The sequence below is a fragment of the Scardinius erythrophthalmus genome, assembly GCF_964197995.2.
Source record: "Scardinius erythrophthalmus genome assembly, chromosome: 1".
Taxonomy (NCBI): Eukaryota; Metazoa; Chordata; class Actinopteri; order Cypriniformes; family Leuciscidae; genus Scardinius; species Scardinius erythrophthalmus.
In genome coordinates, this window is record NC_138221.1 from 74808469 (window position 1) to 74831706 (window position 23238).

Genomic DNA, 23238 nt, shown 5'->3' on the forward strand with positions numbered 1-23238 from the left:
AATCCCTACGGTTTGACTAAATTAAAGCGAGAGAACAAATTAGTACAACTGACCAGCAATTCTCCTGAAATGAGGGAACTAACTTGGCCATGCATTTATAAGTGATGGGAACAAATTCTTATTTCGTGTCCAGTATATCTATTTTTTCCATGCATGTTATGTGCGGGACACCGTACTAAAATACTTAAAGTCCCCCTGTGGTGAAAATCTAGTTTTTAATGAAGTTGTGGTGTTTTTAATGCGCTTTAAGACAAACCATGTGTAAATTCATGAGTCGACACCATTGCTGAGTATTTCCTCCTTAAAACTGCAGTGAACCAAAGACAGTCTCAAAAACACGCTCTGAAATCGCTGGTGTTTCTGACGTCACAAACTACCTTGTAACCAATCAGATCAACGTGTGATCGTCAACCAGTGGATCTCTGAGCTGAGTGAGTGAGTGGAGGCGGGGCTCATTTGCATATTCATAGAACCGTGCATACTAAATGAGGCAAGGGTGTCGAGTTACATTCAAGATATTTTAAGACATAATTTGTCATTTTGGTGATCAAAGATGAGTTTTACAGGATAAAGTTGGTCCAAATTGTCACCATTTATTCTCCCTTTCTTGTCATTCCAAACTTCAATGACTGTCTTTCACCTGTGGAACACAAAAGAATATGTTTTAAGACCTTTATGTTAAAACCTGTGCTACGCTGATTTGATCTAGTTTCAAACTTGATGGCACAGAGTAGACGTGACTCACAGTGTTGAAGAAGTACTTTAAATGAGGCGTAAAGGTTTATGTGCCTTGAAAACTAGACTAGACCACGTTCTCGCATTGTACTTTGGAAACGTCTTCAGTTTCTGTGCAGCAGTCAGACATTTGGGTTTTTTGGAGAGTAAGCATAAAATGCTTTATGTGTACAAAACAAATATTCGGAGTGTTGGGAACAGGCCCGGTGCTGTGGTGAAGTGGGGCGAGGGGGTAATTGCCATATTAAGAGGAAGGAATTCAAAATAAAGTTAATCTTTCCACCCCTCCATAGGCGCAGAATGAACATGCTGCATCTTGTTCAACACACAAAGCACTTACAGAGACAGTGTAACTTAGACAAAGATGAAGGTTCTTCTGTGCCAGGATCCAGTTCAACCCAGTTTAGGATCAGGCCAGGAGTGGGCTTGACTTGGCACTGGTGTGTTCATGTGTGTAGATTCATGGGGATGAAGCTCTTTACAGTGTGTAGCTGTAGTTCGCTGTGTGTGTGTGTGTGTGTGTGTGTGTGTGAGTTTAACTAGTACATTCCTCATACACACACCCCTTGCTGTAATGCTTCATTTTCACTCAATGACCAACACACCTTGCTGCCAACTCTTTAAGAGCTCCTCCTTCTCTCTCCTGGCAGAAACTAAAACTAACATGATGGCAGTGACTTCTGCAGCACATATTTCCTATAATCTTTTTCAAGGAACCTTCATTTATATAGCGCTTTTAACAATATAGATTGTTTAAAAGCAGCTTTACAGTGATAATAGGAAATTAAAGTAACAGAGATTGTTTAGGCTTTACAGCAGCTCTAGAATAAAGTTATTGTCCAGATAAAGTTAGTTTTGATTGATTCACTTCCGTCGCAACGATCATTAGTTATTATCTTAGGGGCCGCTAACACGACACTGTTTAACTGAACACAGAAAATGTGTTCTGGCTGTTCATTTGCACAACAACAGTGTTTGGTGGTTCGAGAACACAACTTTGAAAAAGGTTCCAAGGTGCAAGTATCAGATGTACTGATACTGATAACAAGATTATTATTGCATTATGTGCATTACCATTTTGAGTCAGGTAATTCTGGTTATTCCAGCATGAAGTAAAGCATTCAAAGACTAGCACCGGCGTTCTCAAGGTTTCAGCTCAAACACACTTGAACAAGCTACGGTCTTCATGAGCACTAGACAGTTATATAGCCTAGTCAGGTGAGATTGATCAAGGTTGGAGGTGAACTGGAGGATCGCAAGGTCCAGAGTTAAGAAGTCCTGTGCTGAATCTGAAATCGCCCCCTATACCCTTAAAAAGGGCTTTATTTGAGGGAACAGCCATTTGTAGTGGTGTCCGAAATCATAGTGGATGTTATTGATTCAATCCCACAATGCACCACAATAACGAGTGAACAACCGATGTACGCTCAACGGATTCACTCGTTTTCATGCACTCCGTCATGAATGAGGGTTTAGGGGGTGATTTCTGATTCAGCCGTGTTAAGTGTGGATTCTCCCCCATATTAACCCCAGCTCACATTCTTTCCCAATCCTTTTCTCTCTTCATCATTTCATGTCTTATCTGTCTACTGTACAAAAGTGGTAAAAGGGACATGAATCGAATTAAGTAAAAAGAAAAGGGGTCAGGGTTGGTACAGAGACTGTAAAATGAAATTCCAGCACTTTCAAGGCCTTGAATAATTCAAGCACTTTTCATAAATATGACTGTTTTCAAGGGTTTTCCAAGACTTACATTTCAAAAAGTCAAATTCAAGCACCTTGTATGAACCCTGTTATACTTTATTTTAAGGTGACCTCCGATAAGTACTGAGTAATATTGATTAAGTACGTACTTGCTATAGAGTTAGGGTTAGGTTCCCAGTGCATCTTTTCGGCTGTGTTCACTGGAAAACAAGGCTTTACAGAATGTGTTCTAAAGTTGATTGAATGTTGATTGAGATGTTTGGCCATTGCTCCATTTTTTTCTCCACTACAGATCTGTCATTTACCCAACGTAAACATTTGACTTTGTTTTTCACTCTGTCAGATTGTATTTCTGGAAGAGTTGGTAATGTATCCCCTCTGTTTCTGCCCTTGCCACAGTGGGTCCAGCCTGACTGGAAGAGTGGAAAAGAAAGGTCTCGTCACCCGAGCTGACGGATGGAGGCCCGATGTCTTCGCTCGGTCCCTCTTCACACACTCAATGGCTGCTCTGTTTCAGCGTAACGACGAGCCGGTTGGATATAATCTTGAGCGCTGGACTCAGGAGATCGGGAGGGATAGGGAAACGCTACGGTAGGCTTTGCCGGGAAGGATCATCTTTCTCCAGAAGTAGGAAACGAGCGTCAGAGGGATTCTGCTGCCAGTCGGCTTTCTCCTCCTGTTACGACACGGGACCAAATGCAAACCATGTGTCCTCGCACCCGGTTAGCTGCTTTTGCCCACCCCTAGCATTAGCAGTCTGAGCGGATCCATTTCACTGGCCAAACGAGCCTCTCCGTGGGACTCCTGGCCTAATAGGCTGGATCTTTCCCATGTCCGGTCCCGAAGCTGGCGGTTATCCTCTGTTCGAGGGTTCAAGCTGGAGCTCATGTTTAGGGGTGAGTACAGTAGCCCACCTCAAGGGTCAAAGGTCACTTCCTCTTCAGATCTCTGCTTAAGGATGTGTTTTGGGAATGTCTTTCTGTTTAAATATGCTGAACTAATGTGGCACATAGTTGGGAGGAAGGGAGGTAAAATCTGCTGCCTGTTCCGATCAATTCCGGTCTGTCACCACTTGTTTATTTATGTATTCTTTGAGGGGAAAGTATGGAGGACAGAAGTTGGGGAATTTAATGCAATATATTACTTGCACAGACAGGCATTTTGAGGCCTCTTTAATGGACAGCTACGTCAGATATGACCCCTCTGCTAAGGACCATGGACAGCGAAATGACCAGGTCTAGATAGCAGAGCCATTCTGGAAGGGAACGAGGAATGGATAAGATATTTAACTAGAATTGGTAATGCAATATAAACACATCAAAAATGTTTTCACATGTCCATCGTGGCATTTAGATGAAGTTGGTTGTATTTTTTTTACTCATGACACAGAGCACTTAACCCTAATTCAGCGGCAGCTTTAATGACCTCGAGTTGAATAGATGGGCAAGAATGAACAACATGTTGAACTGCAAGAATGACTTTGTAAACATCAGTCAGCAACGCTCAGGAAGTCCATGTCGACTCCAGACAAACTGTATGTTCATGAGAGTGAAATATGTTTTTGTTCCTGTTTAACAGAAGGTCATGTTAGTTACTTATGTAGTTTAGGTTTGCTTTGTGTGTCCGGGACACACACACACACACACACACACACACACACACACACACACACACACACACACACGCACACGCACACACGCGCACACACACACACACAAAGCAAACATATTTTCTATGAAAATCTTTTTTTTTCAAGATTTGACCTCGAAGTAAAAAAAATATGCTTCTCATATTTGTAAACAGCATTTCATAGTAATGTGACAAAACTGAGGGATTAGCATTAGCAAACAGCTGCTGGGGCTAATTCGAATCACAGGAGACTGGGAGATTACACGTGTTTGTGAGCTACTGCCTAACGCTGCTCATTCATCTGTCCGTTCAGAGGAACTTGTAAAGTCACCATGAAATCAAAATTGACAATTCCTATTTTTTTAATATTGCAATACTTATTATAAATGATTTATCAGTGCACATCATTTTTGTTTTGTTTTTTAATTCATGTTCCTCATGATCTTAACTCAGAATATCTCTTCTCTGATGACGAGGGCGGGGCTATAACCTGTCACTCACATGAGATCCACCAATAGCAAACCCCAACCATCCAATCAATCCAGTCATCTGACATGTGTTCTTGGTCGATAAGCCATTTCACTCAGCTAAAGTCATAGCAGTGAAGAAAAGACTGTTTCTGTTTCATGCTGACGTAAATTATGGCAATACTTTATTTTTATGATAGCCAAAAATAAATCCGACTGAAGTAGGGTGCAGCCGGTGAGTGTGTGTAAATGCCAGTCATCTGTCCAGACACAGGTTTTCTCTTGAAGACGCTGTAGTGTTTGAAACCCGTCTGACCTGTGGCCTCTCTCTTTCAGTTCCTTATTTCTTCAGCAGAACTTGTATGCTTGCTGCTGTGATGGGTGTGTGAGATTATGACTGCATGTGGATCATGTGTGTCCCTGTTAAGAGAAGCAGTGTGACTGACTTGGACTTGGATTGTTATATGAGTATAGTGCATCTTGCTGATGGGATCCACATCGCTTTTGTGGACCGAACATCACCTCTGTCTCTCGCCTGAAAGCCTCTTGTTAGCAGATCAGGTGTCTTATTCACACACAGATGTGTTTCAGAGCTTTACAGTGTGTGTGTGTGTGTGTGTGTGTCATGATGGAAAGCTTTTAATGGAGACACTCTGAGTAAATGTGCAGGGATTATCTGCGAAGACAAGACTGGTTTTATCTTCATAATGAGGGAGAAGTGTTGTCCTGTGTTTGATCATGTCTTACCCAGCGTTCCTCTGGTTCTGGCTGTTCATTCCTCTCGTTAGTCACCGGTTCGACCGCGAGAGAGACGAGGTATGATTACTGTACTGTACTCATGACTGTTGTGCTGGATGGGAAGCACAAACACAGCCGGGCCATTGTACACTGAGAGTGATTCTGCCCTAAAGGCTGTTCTTTCGCAGCCCTTCAAATATTTCTCCTTACCCGTCACAAAAACCCCCAGTTTAACAACTGATATTAGCTCTGTTCCAGACAAGAGTGCCTACTTCAGCAACATTTCAGGCCCAGCGGCGCTTTCAAACAGCAGACAATTAGCTATTCTACTTTAGAAGTGGCATTGCTTTACCAAGGTACTGCTTTTTTAACATGGTACTGTACTGTAGCAATACTATTCGATGTCTTTAAAGTAGATTGAAATAAATGTAATGAGAAAGTGTTGGAATCTGACACAATAACTGCACGACAGTACTTGTTTTGTGAAGTTTTAATTGCACTTTGCAATGAGCTCAGTCAAAAATGAGTCATCAAAATTCATTTTCATTATTTTCTAATCTTTTCTTGAATCATAAGAAAGTAGCACTGTCTAATTTGCATATAAATACAATGTAGAAATAATTGGTTGAATAAAACTTGGTTAAATATTTTAACCTGGTTAAAGAAAGAATGAATGAATGAATGAATGAATGGATGTACAATTTCACCAAATATGCAGGGCCATATTTACTAAACAGGGCAAATAAGCGAAATCCTCTAAGAGTGGCAATGGGAGTGTAAATTTGTGCGAGAGAATCGACTGACTGTGCCGCTCATTTCCATTATGACCAACGCAAATTAGTGTTGAGTCGCGAACAAACAGAATCGCTGATAAACAGGTGCGGGTAATCAACCAACAACACAACACAGCAAATGAAAAATACCATGGCTTGGCCAACAACGTGTTCAGATTACATCTTTCTCTGGCATCCCAGATAAATGAATTCTCTCCCTTCTAGCTAAGGGGAACAACTATAAATGCATATATGCAATAATGTCAGCCGTAAAAATAACTATAACTGTGCCCGAGCCTTTTCAGCGCTAGTCTTCAGTAAATCTTGACAGAAGTTTGAGGAGGGTTTGCGCTGGCACAAGCTGTTAGTAAATCTGGCCCTTAATCTGTATTACCCCAGAAAATAAGACGTATTTTATATGTTATATTTAGAAAAGGAAACAGCATGGAAAGTACATGCATTAGCCAACATCGGAGCGAGAGACACATGCATGGAGCTACACATGTGCGGAGAACAGTGTGTGCTGTTTAAGGACTGTCCTCCAGTTTAAGCCCAAGGGCTCTTTGTGTTTATTAGATATGAGAGGGACAGGATCAAGAAAGGCCATGGCTCCAACAGCCTTCCTGATGGAGACTGGCCCAGTCGGTTTTCTTGATCTCACCAGTTTCTCACTGAGAAACTCACAATTGCTGCTTTCTCTGCATATTTGACAGCACTCGATATCCATTCAGCCGTGAAACTCTTTCTAATTTTAGTTCTAAAAGCTGTAAAAAATGCACAGTTCTTATTTTTTAGGGAATGTTGCTGTGTGCATTACATGTTATTTATCAGTGCACATCATTATTTAAAAAGAAAAGAAAAATAAGTCCCCTCATAAACATTAACTCCTGTCACAGGCTTCCTATATTTCATTTATAGAGTTGCATTTCAACTAAGTTTAACGTGCAAGGCAAACATATTTAGTAGTGCGTAAGTTGTAACATGACATCAATGACAATGATCCAATCAATTCCCAGTGGACAAAATCAAGTTCCATACTACATTATTTCCTTGTTCAAGAAGCTCTTCAATTTGTTCAATGTTCAGTTTCACTTGTATACATCACAATAGGGTTGAAAAGACTCAACTTTAATTTCTGTTTCATGCCGACTTTAAGGGAAATAATAATAATAATATTCAAACCCTCACACTGTCCCAAACCTTAGATGCCTTTCTTTCTTAAACTGGGAGATTCCGAAGAACGTTCTTGTTTGTTTTTTTAATGCAAGGACAATTAATGGTGACTGATGATTTCAAGCTTTAAAAATGACACACAATTACCATAGAATAACCATGGAAGTATCATATACTTACAATAATTTCCATGATCTTTTACTGCTTTGATAAATAAATAGTCTACATGTATTGATCCAGAGATGAGTATGAGCATTTGCTCAAACTGATCATTATAAATGTTGAAGAATCTCTCATTACACAGTGATTTAAGGAAATTATAATTTCTGTGACTGATATTCCTCTTCTACGATCGGTCCTGGGATTTTGTGGCTAAGTAAATAAATAATTGGATCAGCAATAGGATGTCACACAAGAGTTTGGCCTTGTGGTAAATGTTTTAGTTGTAATAGTTCAACATTGCATCTGTACATCAGTGGATGTGTATCAAATGTGTATATAAATGAAGGGGACTTGACTGGACTATTAGGGTGCTTTCTCACTAGCTCTTCTGGTTTAAACCTGGATTCGATTAACGCCAGAGTTCGCTTCATTTGGATAACGAGAGCTCAGTTGTGCACCTGAAAGTGTGCGCGAGTCCACATAAAAAGCAATAATCCAGCAGGGGGAGAGAGAGAAGGACACATCTCTAGCACTACTGCAGTTTATTCAGCCCAGTCCATGATGGCCGAAGCCGTGCGTCCCAGAATCCACGTGGATGAAGCTCATAATCTGCATCACTGCACCCATTGTGACACCAAAGTTCAAACTGACCCAAGAGCAGACTTGTTTCTAAGAGGATTTAGACACGTTGAGCTCTGCGCGCACGCGCGTGTGTGTGTGTGTGTGTGTGTGTGTGTGTGTGTGGGTGGTAGATCACACATGGTTTCCAGCGCTGCATCAGAGCAGATCTGTGTGTTGAAGTGTGTTATGGTCCTGAACGCTGCACGGTGGGACTGGGCTTGAAGTGGTCCTCGGATCAGAGATCCACACCAAATCATCTCAAAAATCCTGAAAATCCTGCTAATTATTCATCCTCGGGTTGTTACACATCTCTATGACTATCTAAGAGCGTTGAAGTTATGGAGAATCCGGTAACACTGCATTTTACAGTGTCCTTGTTACATATGTTACATGTGCTTACCATAGTAATAACAGTAAATTATGCATGATTACATGCAACTAAGCCTCAACCAAACCCTAATCCTTCCCTAACCCATGTAGTTGCTTAATATTGAACGCTCTTTATTTTAAGGTGTCTGTGTTACAGTATGACTGTGTAATATTAATGTACTTACTATAGGGTTAGGGTAGGATTAGGGTTTGGTTTAGAGTTAGTTGCATATAAGTATGCATAATTTACTGTTATTACTATAGTAACTAGGCCTACATGCAACATGTGTAAAAAGGACACTAAAATAAAGTGTTACTGAACGGTTTATAATGACCTTGGCTTTCAATCTCCTAAATGAGGGGGAAAGGGTCTGTTTTCCACACCAAATAGTTTTTTCTTCAGTAGACTTGGAATATAGCGTATATGTACGGCTACATTTGGTGTTTTTCATCCTCTCATTTTCCCTGTTTTGGAAGCATGTAGACAGTCTTGACGGTTTAAGCAAAGGTCTGATGACGCCCCAATGGTTTATGCACATCATCATGCTGGAGCTGAAAGCACATGGTGTAGCATTAAGATTCGTGCTGAGAAAGGACTAGCAAAGCCATCGATTAGAAGGGGCACGTGCTTTTGGTCGTTCTGAAAACAAGGAAACAACAAGTCTTGCACTTGAAAGAGTTGTTGACGGCTAGACAAACTCAGATTGATACGCAGTAACTCTGGGTGTAGTCATGAGACTCCCACAGCGAGCATGTTTTCTAAAGCTGTAAATCTGTCAACTGCAGTGAATAATACAGGAAGATTCTGATTGTGTTCTGAAGTCTTTAGGCGTTAAATGTTTACACAAGGCAGTGTCAATACTCGCTCGCTCTCTCTCTCTCTCTCTCTCACACACACACACACACACACACACACACTCTTTAGCCCATGGGAGCAGCACCTGTGGTAGCTGGCACCGAAAGCTCTCGAACCGTGGCACTGCACAGACATGAAGCACAATAACAATGAAGAGAAACTGAAAAGCAGAAAAACACTTGTGGTTTGCCAGGAGAGAGGGCTGTGAATGGGTTGGCATGTGTGTGTGTGTGTGTGTGTGTGAACAGGATGTTTGTGCCTCCAGGTGTGTGTGGGTCTCTGTCGGGGCTTGTGGGATTGGTGTGGAGATGGCAGCGTGACGACTGTAATGATAGGCTCCTGCGGGTGAGGACATGCATGCGCAGACACACACACACACACACACACACACACAACAATGAGCCATAAATCAGGAATCTGCTCCACAACACAAGTACTCAGAGTAGATGCACTTTCAGTCTTGGTGCTCCTCATGTGGTGGTCAAAAATGACAGAATGTTTTATTTTGTTTTTTTGTCAGTGAAATGAATGTACTATATTTTTTATTCAGTCTTCTTCTTTTTCTTCAGCCAGGCAGCGTTGACTCGCACAGTGGCTTCATGGCTCAGACTTCCATCGGTGAGCCGAGATACTTAAACGTCTCGGCTCTTGGTAGGTCAGTGCCGTCGATCTTGATATTCGTTCGGGTTTGTCGTCATGAACTACAAGGTAGATGTCATGTCCACATGTAGAGCTCGTCAGAGCGAGCTGCTAGCTACGGTCTTCATCGCGTTCCTTCGGGCATCGAGATACTTCTGCCAGTTATCAGGGGTTTTGTCAGCGAGAACAGCGTGGTAGAGGCGTTTCTTCTCGCTAACTTTCGCCTAGACTTCGTCTGTCCACAGCCATACTTCCCTGTCGATCCACCGTCGTCATGGCTCAGTCATGCCAAGTTCTGTGCGTGCTGCTTCGCCAATTTGCTTGACTTTCCTCTATGTTTCCTCAACTGTCGTGATTAGCGGCAAATGGAGGCGTGTGATGACCTCTTTTTCTTTAAACCTCCACCATTTAATGTGAGCCGCTCCGTTTTGTTGTATTTTACGGCCCTTTGGTGGTGCAATGCGGAGCTTACAGATGACCGGACGATGTAGGGCGGCGACCGTCTCGTACGGGATGGCCTTGACGTTGAGCACGGTCTTCAAATCACGTCTTCTGACTAAGTCTATTCGTGACTTTGTGTTGCCGCTGTAGTAGGTGATGAGATGGGATAGCGCTTGCAGAGCCACGGGTTCGTGATTACGAGGTCATGGGCGTTGAAGCCAATGTTTTTTGTTGTATTTTTAGGGGATTTTATGGTACTTGATTATATTTACGCTGTATTTATAATCCATTTATTCACTTTTTGAGCATAGACCTGAAAATTTTATTTCCATTTGTCGTACATCTTGAATGCTTTAAAGCAACAGACTTAAGTTTGATCTCTTTTTTAGAATGACACTTGGCAGATTATTGCTGACGTGAAAAAAGTTTTAAAAAGTGAACTTTTAAATTTATTATGGAAAATGCACAAAAATACTATTTTAAATTTTAAATGAAACTGCAAGAAAATCAAAGCCATTTTAGATGAAATTCGTCTCCCATTAATTTCCAAAGCGCTCATTTTTGACCGCGAGGAGCACAAGTGTGACTATTTTTATTCAGGACCATTTAACCTGTTCTATTCATCTCCATGAGTTTTGTGTGTGTTCACATAGCAAGTGCCAAAACCGCTACCAAGGTTTCATACCATTCCAATGAAGAAAACAAAATTATTTACAAAACAAAACGTAACTTTTTTAAGAGGACCAGAGGGTTAAATGCACATCACATCAAACCCTTCTCCTTTTTGCACACTGCTGTTTTACAACCGAGCGCTACGACTCAGTTCTGGTGCCTGTCGGGTGTTCAGAAACAGCACAATGACTGTGATTGTCTGTCTCAGAGAAGGAAAACTGGGGTTGTGGTGAACCGACACACACAATAAAGGTGGAAGACGGGTTCTGGATCCCATCGTGGGTTCACCACACCGGCCGCGCACACACTCGTTTCCCTGTTCTGCCGGAGCGCTTCTACCCGTGCGGTCGAGGAGAAGAACTCACACACACACGGCCCTTTGTGTCTCTGACCCTCGCACACACAGGTGTCAACAACACACATGCAAAGAAAGAAGTGACTCAGTCACGCCACAGCGGAGCACGTCTTCAGTCCTGTCCTGTACTTTATATACGGTTTCCGTCCGGCTGGGTGCAAACACCACGTCGCTGTGCGTTAACATGAACACATCCCCATCATCATCAAAGAAGGGTTTTAAACTCAGCTCACAGAGTGGATTACCCAGACTTCACGTTTGGGTGTTGAGTTTTATAAACCACACATTTGCATACTGCGCTGATATATAAGCGATATAGATGCGTACTGTCACAACTCGATACGATAGTACTGTCATAATATCCACAGGCGCAGAAGCATCACTGCAAGAGTCCACTCTCTAATGTCCACTGTCCTTTACTAGTCACAGACTTCACAAGCATTTTACATTTCTGTTCAGTGAACCTGACTGCATCCAGGAGAATTAAGCAGTTTACACTCAACGTTTTTGAGGGTTTCGGTTCAAATTAATAGGGTCAAGTCATTATAAGTACAATGAAAGCCTTACTTGAACTGGTATAGACAAACCAAAAACAATAAACCTCACTGACAAACAAAACAAATATACATATATACAGAAATTACTTATATGACAATAAGATAATCAGTGACAAAATAAATGAGACAATAAAGTGACAAAGTGACATTTTTGATATTATGAAGTGTCCAGTATTCTTACCTAATACTAACATAAGTGTTAGACATTAGTGTTGATTAAACATCTTATGGCATTGGGTAGAAACCATTCCTGAATCTTGTAGTGCGAATAATCCTGAGCATATATATATATATATATATAATCAGCCCTTGTGAAAAAGAAGTGGACTTAATTAAATGTGCACTTTTAGCGTACAGTTTTTTAATGTCAATGAAATAAAAGGGCACTTAAAGAGAGTACACTTTAAAAGTGTAAGAAACTTGTAAGAAAGTGTAATGTGAAATTAAAAGTTTTTCTTTTAAAGTGTGTTGACTAACATACATGTAAAGTTCTTGATTGTAATTTGAACTGTAGTTATTCGACATTACATTTAAAGTTAATTTATTTTAAATGCACTAAATTTCTAATTCACATGCAACTAAGTGTCTGAAAACATTACATTCAGTATTTTAAAGTATATTATTTTGGTGACACTTCACAATAAGGTTAATTAGTTAACGTAAGTTAACTGCTTTAGTTAACATGAACTAAGGATGAACAATACTTCTTAAGCATTTATAAATCTTAAATTTAAATACTGTAAATGTATTGCTCATGGTTAGTTCATATGTTAGTTAATGCATTAATGTTAACCTTATTGTAAAGTGCTTCCATTATTTTTGTAAAACTCCTTTTGAAAGTCTGATAAAGTGTACTTCTCAATTACATGAGTCGTTTATAATTAATGGGCTTAAACAGGAAATTCTCAGTGTATCCCACAAATCTGTGTTTTCTGCAAGAGAAGCGCTGTGAGATGTGTGGAGACAGACAGAGAGAGGCTATAGACTCCAGTGTTTGGGCTCACACACACACACACACACACGGGCAGCGTCAGTGGCCTCAGAGAGGAGCAGTGCATTGTGGGTGTGTGTGGTTCAGGGTTTTCCCTGCCAGTGTTCAGTAAGCGGCTCAGACCCTGGCTTCCTCCACAGGTGTTCAGATCTACAGTAGGTGTGTATTAATGCTCCCTCCATGAGAATGTGTCTGAGTTTGTCTCGTTCACATACTCAGGATTCCTGCTCAGTGAAGTCATCTTTTGTTCCTGTTCTGACACTTCTCCCAGACCAACGGCCTGGTGCTTTCCAGAGTCAGCTCTCGGCTCCGAGAAGCGTTGGAGAGAAGCTTTTGTCGCTTACTTGCTGAGGTATTATAAATTGGTGATTGTCCAAAAATCAGTAGGATCAGTTAAATACGCAATAAGACACTTTAACTGTACCTGTATTCATAATATATACACACTGAGCCTGTGCAGTTTTCAGTCATAATGCACTGATGTCTGAATGCCGACAGTGCAATGTAGTTTGTACGCATTATGCGTACTGTTAATGAAGAAGAGAGATAAAGTTTGCCAGAAAACACTACTCATTTAGCCAGTTACCAGTGACCAAACTACATTTCCCATCATTCTCTGTTGCAGCATAAAAATAATAATAATGAAACATAAACGACACACATAATGCACATTCTTGGAGTTTTCCGAGCTTGTAAAAACAAACTTCCCAGGGGAATTTGAATGCACAATATGGTTCTTACCCTGATATTGCCTGAGTGAAAGCACAATGTTAAAAACACAGTTTTCTAGTAGGCCTATATAAATAAAGACGAAACAAATCTTTAAACAATCAAACATACTTCTTTACATACTGATTCTCATGTATTTATTTTTTTATATAAAGTTATTTCAACTTAAACATGTTGAAACATGCTCTTAAAAATGAACCACAGTTCAAAACAAAAACACCATAATGTCTCCATGGCAATAGTCCATCAGAGAGATGATAGACAGCGCATGAACCGGTTTGACAGGGAGTTGAACGCATACGTGATCTTCTAATACAACTTTTTTCATCTCTACAACTTTCTGCACACACTTTGTTTTTTGGATCAATAAAATATAGCGGTACAACTAAAAAACTTCACGGGCCAACATGTCCATTATGAACACAGAGAGGTCAGAGGTCAGAAGCTGAGAGATGAATCTCACAAAACCTGTGAAACACACGTCTAGTTTATGACTATCAAGCGTATTTGTCATTACTCAAATTACCATTCAAATCATGGTATCATTAAAGTTGTTCACCAAACCTACAGCACATACTGAATGATAGCGATATGCTCACATTGTTTTAACACTTGATACGTGTTCTCTTTGAGCAGGAAGTCTTCTAGATTGACTGTCATAATTATAGTGTGTGTTAACTTTCCAGAATGTAGTGGCATTGTGCTGGCGTGGACGGGGATATCTGAGCTGTGATGGAAGGAATGGATGGCATCATTAGTTGGCTTACTCAGATAATATCAGCAAACACAGACACACCTCCATGTGTTTTCTGTGACGTATTCCAGGAGTTATGTCTCCAAATCGCTCCTCGATTAACACTGCTGCCGTCACCCACACATCTATTATTAAAACTGCTCTAAATGGTTTTTAAGTATGACTTTGCTTATGGGAAACAATTGATTACAGTTAAGCTTGTGATGCGTTTTTCTTTCTCAGAAGCGCTGGGTATCTCGTGTCGTATTCTCTCATCCGCTTGAAAGGGATATTATGTCTCTTAACACTCATAGATAAGGACACATTTCACCTTCTGTTGCAACTTCTGGATAGTGGATAACTTCTGTCCACCTCGTCTATAAGAATGGACTAAAAGAGTTGTTTTACGTAAACAAAACAAAATAATCGTGATAGTTAGGTGAATCGATTTTCTTTGCCAATTCCCTATTGGCAAACATCTAGAGTGTTTCTCAGAACAAACTCCTCCTTTTCTGAGGCACTCTTGGAAATGATTAGCCAGTTTTCATGGATTTAAGTCAGTTCTACTGAGTGGTTCATCAAATTTAAACTTGGTAGTGATTACATCATTATCTACATAGAACAGCTGATTGGTTGCTGTTGCATCAGTGGCCAATGAGCTGCTGCTCAACATTCAAATACTGGTAGTTTGCTGTTCTCAGTCAGTCTGCAGTGCTCTGTCAGAAACCCTCCTCCTTCCCCAGCTCCACCTGTATAGATCTGATACGGGGGTTATCTGACTGCAGCGCTCTTACAGAAACCCTCCCTCTTCCCCAGCTCCACCTGTATAGATCTGATACGGGGGTTATCTGACTGCAGTGCTCTGTCAGAAACCCTCCCTCTTTCCCAACTCCACCTGTATAGATCTAATACGGGGGTTATCTGACTGCAGCGCTCTTTCAGAAACCCTCCCTCTTCCCCAGCTCCACCTGTATAGATCTGATACGGGGGTTATCTGACTGCAGTGCTCTTTCAGAAACCCTCCCTCTTCCCCAGCTCCACCTGTATAGATCTAATACGGGGGTTATCTGACTGTAGCGCTCTGTCAGAAACCCTCCCTCTTTCCCAGCTCCACCTGTATAGATCTGATACGGGGGTTATCTGACTGCAGCGCTCTTTCAGAAACCCTCCCTCTTTCCCAGCTCCACCTGTATAGATCTGATACGGGGGTTATCTGACTGCAGCGCTCTTTCAGAAACCCTCCTCCTTCCCCAGCTCCACCTGTATAGATCTGATACGGGGGTTATCTGACTGCAGTGCTCTTTCAGAAACCCTCCCTCTTCCCCAGCTCCACCTGTATAGATCTAATACGGGGGTTATCTGACTGTAGCGCTCTGTCAGAAACCCTCCCTCTTTCCCAGCTCCACCTGTATAGATCTGATACGGGGGTTATCTGACTGCAGCGCTCTTTCAGAAACCCTCCCTCTTTCCCAGCTCCACCTGTATAGATCTGATACGGGGGTTATCTGACTGCAGCGCTCTTTCAGAAACCCTCCTCCTTCCCCAGCTCCACCTGTATAGATCTGATACGGGGGTTATCTGACTGCAGCGCTCTTTCAGAAACCCTCCTCCTTCCCCAGCTCCACCTGTATAGATCTGATACGGGGGTTATCTGACTGCAGTGCTCTTTCAGAAACCCTCCTCCTTCCCCAGCTCCACCTGTATAGATCTGATACGGGGGTTATCTGACTGCAGCGCTCTTACAGAAACCCTCCCTCTTCCCCAGCTCCACCTGTATAGATCTGATACGGGGGTTATCTGACTGCAGTGCTCTGTCAGAAACCCTCCCTCTTTCCCAACTCCACCTGTATAGATCTAATACGGGGGTTATCTGACTGCAGTGCTCTTTCAGAAAACCTCCCTCTTCCCCAGCTCCACCTGTATAGATCTGATACGGGGGTTATCTGACTGCAGCGCTCTTTCAGAAACCCTCCCTCTTCCCCAGCTCCACCTGTATAGATCTAATACGGGGGTTATCTGACTGCAGCGCTCTTTCAGAAACCCTCCCTCTTCCCCAGCTCCACCTGTATAGATCTGATACGGGGGTTATCTGACTGCAGTGCTCTTACAGAAACCCTCCCTCTTCCCCAGCTCCACCTGTATAGATCTGATACGGGGGTTATCTGACTGCAGCGCTCTTACAGAAAACCTCCCTCTTCCCCAGCTCCACCTGTATAGATCTGATACGGGGGTTATCTGACTGCAGTGCTCTTACAGAAACCCTCCCTCTTCCCCAGCTCCACCTGTATAGATCTGATACGGGGGTTATCTGACTGCAGCGCTCTTACAGAAACCCTCCCTCTTCCCCAGCTCCACCTGTATAGATCTGATACGGGGGTTATCTGACTGCAGCGCTCTTTCAGAAACCCTCCCTCCTCCCCAGCTCCACCTGTATAGATCTGATACGGGGGTTATCTGACTGTAGCGCTCTTTCAGAAACCCTCCCTCTTCCCCAGCTCCACCTGTATAGATCTGATACGGGGGTTATCTGACTGCAGCGCTCTTTCAGAAACCCTCCCTCTGTCCCAACTCCACCTGTATAGATCTAATACGGGGGTTATCTGACTGCAGCGCTCTTTCAGAAACCCTCCCTCTTTCCCAACTCCACCTGTATAGATCTGATACGGGGGTTATCTGACTGCAGTGCTCTTACAGAAACCCTCCCTCTTCCCCAGCTCCACCTGTATAGATCTGATACGGGGGTTATCTGACTGTAGCGCTCTTTCAGAAACCCTCCCTCTTCCCCAGCTCCACCTGTATAGATCTGATACGGGGGTTATCTGACTGCAGTGCTCTTTCAGAAACCCTCCCTCTTCCCCAGCTCCACCTGTATAGATCTGATACGGGGGTTATCTGACTGCAGCGCTCTTACAGAAACCCTCCCTCTTCCCCAGCTCCACCTGTATAGATCTGATACGGGGGTTATCTGACTGCAGTGCTCTTTCAGAAACCCTCCCTCTTCCCCAGCTCCACCTGTATAGATCTAATACGGGGGTTATCTGACTGCAGCGCTCTTTCAGAAACCCTCCCTCTTTCCCAACTCCACCTGTATAGATCTAATACGGGGGTTATCTGACTGTAGCGCTCTGTCAGAAACCCTCCCTCTTTCCCAGCTCCACCTGTATAGATCTGATACGGGGGTTATCTGACTGCAGTGCTCTTACAGAAACCCTCCCTCTTCCCCAGCTCCACCTGTATAGATCTGATACGGGGGTTATCTGACTGCAGCGCTCTTACAGAAACCCTCCCTCTTCCCCAGCTCCACCTGTATAGATCTGATACGGGGGTTATCTGACTGCAGCGCTCTTTCAGAAACCCTCCCTCTTCCCCAGCTCCACCTGTATAGACCTGATACGGGGGTTATCTGACTGCAGCGCTCTTTCAGAAACCCTCCCTCTTCCCCAGCTCCACCTGTATAGATCTGATACGGGGGTTATCTGACTGCAGCGCTCTTTCAGAAACCCTCCCCCTTCCCCAGCGCCACCTGTATAGATCTGATACGGGGGTTATCTGACTGTAGCGCTCTTACAGAAACCCTCCCTCTTCCCCAGCTCCACCTGTATAGATCTGATACGGGGGTTATCTGACTGCAGCGCTCTTTCAGAAACCCTCCCTCTTCCCCAGCTCCACCTGTATAGATCTGATACGGGGGTTATCTGACTGCAGTGCTCTTTCAGAAACCCTCCCTCTTCCCCAGCTCCACCTGTATAGATCTGATACGGGGGTTATCTGATTGTAGCGCTCTTTCAGAAACCCTCCCTCTTCCCCAGCTCCACCTGTATAGATCTGATACGGGGGTTATCTGACTGCAGTGCTCTTTCAGAAACCCTCCCTCTTCCCCAGCTCCACCTGTATAGATCTGATACGGGGGTTATCTGACTGTAGCGCTCTGTCAGAAACCCTCCCTCTTTCCCAGCTCCACCTGTATAGATCTGATACGGGGGTTATCTGACTGCAGCGCTCTTTCAGAAACCCTCCCTCTTTCCCAGCTCCACCTGTATAGATCTGATACGGGGGTTATCTGACTGCAGCGCTCTTTCAGAAACCCTCCCTCTTCCCCAGCTCCACCTGTATAGATCTGATACGGGGGTTATCTGACTGCAGCGCTCTTACAGAAACCCTCCCTCTTCCCCAGCTCCACCTGTATAGATCTGATACGGGGGTTATCTGACTGCAGCGCTCTTTCAGAAACCCTCCCTCTTCCCCAGCTCCACCTGTATAGATCTGATACGGGGGTTATCTGACTGCAGCGCTCTTTCAGAAACCCTCCCCCTTCCCCAGCTCCACCTGTATAGATCTGATACGGGGGTTATCTGACTGCAGCGCTCTTTCAGAAACCCTCCCCCTTCCCCAGCTCCACCTGTATAGATCTGATACGGGGGTTATCTGACTGTAGCGCTCTTACAGAAACCCTCCCTCTTCCCCAGCTCCACCTGTATAGATCTGATACGGGGGTTATCTGACTGCAGCGCTCTTTCAGAAACCCTCCCTCTTCCCCAGCTCCACCTGTATAGATCTGATACGGGGGTTATCTGACTGCAGTGCTCTTTCAGAAACCCTCCCTCTTCCCCAGCTCCACCTGTATAGATCTGATACGGGGGTTATCTGACTGTAGCGCTCTTTCAGAAACCCTCCCTCTTCCCCAGCTCCACCTGTATAGATCTGATACGGGGGTTATCTGACTGCAGTGCTCTTTCAGAAACCCTCCCTCTTCCCCAGCTCCACCTGTATAGATCTGATACGGGGGTTATCTGACTGCAGCGCTCTTTCAGAAACCCTCCTCCTTCCCCAGCTCCACCTGTATAGATCTGATACGGGGGTTATCTGACTGCAGTGCTCTTTCAGAAACCTTCCCTCTTCCCCAGCTCCACCTGTATAGATCTGATACGGGGGTTATCTGACTGTAGCGCTCTTTCAGAAACCCTCCCTCTTCCCCAGCTCCACCTGTATAGATCTGATACGGGGGTTATCTGACTGCAGCGCTCTTTCAGAAACCCTCCTCTTTCCCCAGCTCCACCTGTATAGATCTGATACGGGGGTTATCTGACTGCAGTGCTCTTTCAGAAACCCTCCCTCTTCCCCAGCTCCACCTGTATAGATCTGATACGGGGGTTATCTGACTGCAGTGCTCTTTCAGAAACCTTCCCTCTTCCCCAGTTCCACCTCTATAGATCTGATACGGGGGTTATCTGACTGCAGCGCTCTTTCAGAAACCCTCCTCCTTCCCCAGCTCCACCTGTATAGATCTGATACGGGGGTTATCTGACTGCAGCGCTCTTTCAGAAACCCTCCTCTTTCCCCAGCTCCACCTGTATAGATCTGATACGGGGGTTATCTGACTGCAGCGCTCTTTCAGAAACCCTCCCTCTTCCCCAGCTCCACCTGTATAGATCTGATACGGGGGTTATCTGACTGCAGCGCTCTTACAGAAACCCTCCCTCTTCCCCAGCTCCACCTGTATAGATCTGATACGGGGGTTATCTGACTGTAGCGCTCTTTCAGAAACCCTCCTCTTTCCCCAGCTCCACCTGTATAGATCTGATACGGGGGTTATCTGACTGCAGCGCTCTTACAGAAACCCTCCCTCTTCCCCAGCTCCACCTGTATAGATCTGATACGGGGGTTATCTGACTGCAGTGCTCTTTCAGAAACCCTCCTCTTTCCCCAGCTCCACCTGTATAGATCTGATACGGGGGTTATCTGACTGCAGCGCTCTTACAGAAACCCTCCCTCTTCCCCAGCTCCACCTGTATAGATCTGATACGGGGGTTATCTGACTGCAGTGCTCTTTCAGAAACCCTCCTCTTTCCCCAGCTCCACCTGTATAGATCTGATACGGGGGTTATCTGACTGCAGCGCTCTTACAGAGACCCTCCCTCTTCCCCAGCTCCACCTGTATAGATCTGATACGGGGGTTATCTGACTGCAGCGCTCTTACAGAAACCCTCCCTCTTCCCCAGCTCCACCTGTATAGATCTGATACGGGGGTTATCTGACTGCAGCGCTCTTTCAGAAACCCTCCCTCTTCCCCAGCTCCACCTGTATAGATCTGATACGGGGGTTATCTGACTGCAGCGCTCTTTCAGAAACCCTCCCTCTTCCCCAGCTCCACCTGTATAGGTCTGATACGGGGGTTATCTGACTGCAGCGCTCTTTCAGAAACCCTCCCTCTTCCCCAGCTCCACCTGTATAGATCTGATACGGGGGTTATCTGACTGCAGTGCTCTTTCAGAAACCCTCCCTCTTCCCCAGCTCCACCTGTATAGATCTGATACGGGGGTTATCTGACTGCAGCGCTCTTTCAGAAACCCTCCTCCTTCCCCAGCTCCACCTGTATAGATCTGATACGGGGGTTATCTGACTGCAGCGCTCTTTCAGAAACCCTCCCTCTTCCCCAGCTCCACCTGTATAGATCTGATACGGGGGTTATCTGACTGCAGTGCTCTTTCAGAAACCCTCCTCTTTCCCCAGCTCCACCTGTATAGATCTGATACGGGGGTTATCTGACTGCAGCGCTCTTACAGAAACCCTCCCTCTTCCCCAGCTCCAACTGTATAGATCTGATACGGGGGTTATCTGACTGCAGTGCTCTTTCAGAAACCCTCCCTCTTCCCCAGCTCCACCTGTATAGATCTGATACGGGGGTTATCTGACTGCAGCGCTCTTTCAGAAACCCTCCCTCTTCCCCAGCTCCACCTGTATAGATCTGATACGGGGGTTATCTGACTGCAGTGCTCTTTCAGAAACCTTCCCTCTTCCCCAGCTCCACCTGTATAGATCTGATACGGGGGTTATCTGACTGCAGTGCTCTTTCAGAAACCTTCCCTCTTCCCCAGCTCCACCTGTATAGATCTGATACGGGGGTTATCTGACTGCAGCGCTCTTTCAGAAACCCTCCTCTTTCCCCAGCTCCACCTGTATAGATCTGATACGGGGGTTATCTGACTGCAGTGCTCTTACAGAAACCCTCCCTCTTCCCCAGCTCCACCTGTATAGATCTGATACGGGGGTTATCTGACTGCAGTGCTCTTACAGAAACCCTCCCTCTTCCCCAGCTCCACCTGTATAGATCTGATACGGGGGTTATCTGACTGCAGCGCTCTTTCAGAAACCCTCCTCCTTCCCCAGCTCCACCTGTCTAGATCTGATACGGGGGTTATCTGACTGCAGTGCTCTTTCAGAAACCCTCCCTCTTCCCCAGCTCCACCTGTATAGATCTGATACGGGGGTTATCTGACTGCAGTGCTCTTTCAGAAACCCTCCCTCTTCCCCAGCTCCACCTGTATAGATCTGATACGGGGGTTATCTGACTGCAGCGCTCTTTCAGAAACCCTCCCTCTTCCCCAGCTCCACCTGTATAGATCTGATACGGGGGTTATCTGACTGCAGCGCTCTTTCAGAAACCCTCCTCCTTCCCCAGCTCCACCTGTATAGATCTGATACGGGGGTTATCTGACTGCAGTGCTCTTTCAGAAACCCTCCCTCTTCCCCAGCTCCACCTGTATAGATCTGATACGGGGGTTATCTGACTGCAGCGCTCTTTCAGAAACCCTCCCTCTTCCCCAGCTCCACCTGTATAGATCTGATACGGGGGTTATCTGACTGCAGCGCTCTTTCAGAAACCCTCCTCCTTCCCCAGCTCCACCTGTATAGATCTGATACGGGGGTTATCTGACTGCAGTGCTCTTTCAGAAACCCTCCCTCTTCCCCAGCTCCACCTGTATAGATCTGATACGGGGGTTATCTGACTGCAGCGCTCTTTCAGAAACCCTCCTCCTTCCCCAGCTCCACCTGTATAGATCTGATACGGGGGTTATCTGACTGCAGCGCTCTTTCAGAAACCCTCCCTCTTCCCCAGCTCCACCTGTATAGATCTGATACGGGGGTTATCTGACTGCAGCGCTCTTTCAGAAACCCTCCCTCTTCCCCAGCTCCACCTGTATAGATCTGATACGGGGGTTATCTGACTGCAGCGCTCTTTCAGAAACCCTCCTCCTTCCCCAGCTCCACCTGTATAGATCTGATACGGGGGTTATCTGACTGCAGCGCTCTTTCAGAAACCCTCCCTCTTCCCCAGCTCCACCTGTATAGATCTGATACGGGGGTTATCTGACTGCAGCGCTCTTTCAGAAACCCTCCATCTTCCCCAGCTCCACCTGTATAGATCTGATACGGGGGTTATCTGACTGTAGCGCTCTTTCAGAAACCCTCCCTCTTCCCCAGCTCCACCTGTATAGATCTGATACGGGGGTTATCTGACTGCAGTGCTCTTTCAGAAAACCTCCCTCTTCCCCAGCTCCACCTGTATAGATCTGATACGGGGGTTATCTGACTGCAGCGCTCTTTCAGAAACCCTCCCTCTTCCCCAGCTCCACCTGTATAGATCTGATACGGGGGTTATCTGACTGCAGTGCTCTTTCAGAAACCTTCCCTCTTCCCCAGCTCCACCTGTATAGATCTGATACGGGGGTTATCTGACTGCAGCGCTCTTTCAGAAACCCTCCCTCTTCCCCAGCTCCACCTGTATAGATCTGATACGGGGGTTATCTGACTGCAGCGCTCTTTCAGAAACCCTCCCTCTTCCCCAGCTCCACCTGTATAGATCTGATACGGGGGTTATCTGACTGCAGTGCTCTTTCAGAAACCCTCCCTCTTCCCCAGCTCCACCTGTATAGATCTGATACGGGGGTTATCTGACTGCAGCGCTCTTTCAGAAACCCTCCCTCTTCCCCAGCTCCACCTGTATAGATCTGATACGGGGGTTATCTGACTGCAGTGCTCTTTCAGAAACCCTCCCTCTTCCCCAGCTCCACCTGTATAGATCTGATACGGGGGTTATCTGACTGCAGCGCTCT

At 44.9% G+C, this 23238-nt stretch overlaps 1 long non-coding RNA gene across 2 annotated transcripts in view; it reads left to right on the top strand.

Moving 5' to 3' along the window:
• LOC308690752 overlaps nucleotides 1-23238 on the top strand; it is a 133307-nt gene that overhangs the window by 50393 nt on the left and 59676 nt on the right. For both annotated transcript variants that reach the window (XR_014030181.1, XR_014030182.1), the window contains exon 2: nucleotides 2839-3335. This is a non-coding gene — a long non-coding RNA (uncharacterized lncRNA). The remainder of the gene's footprint in view (nucleotides 1-2838; nucleotides 3336-23238) is intronic.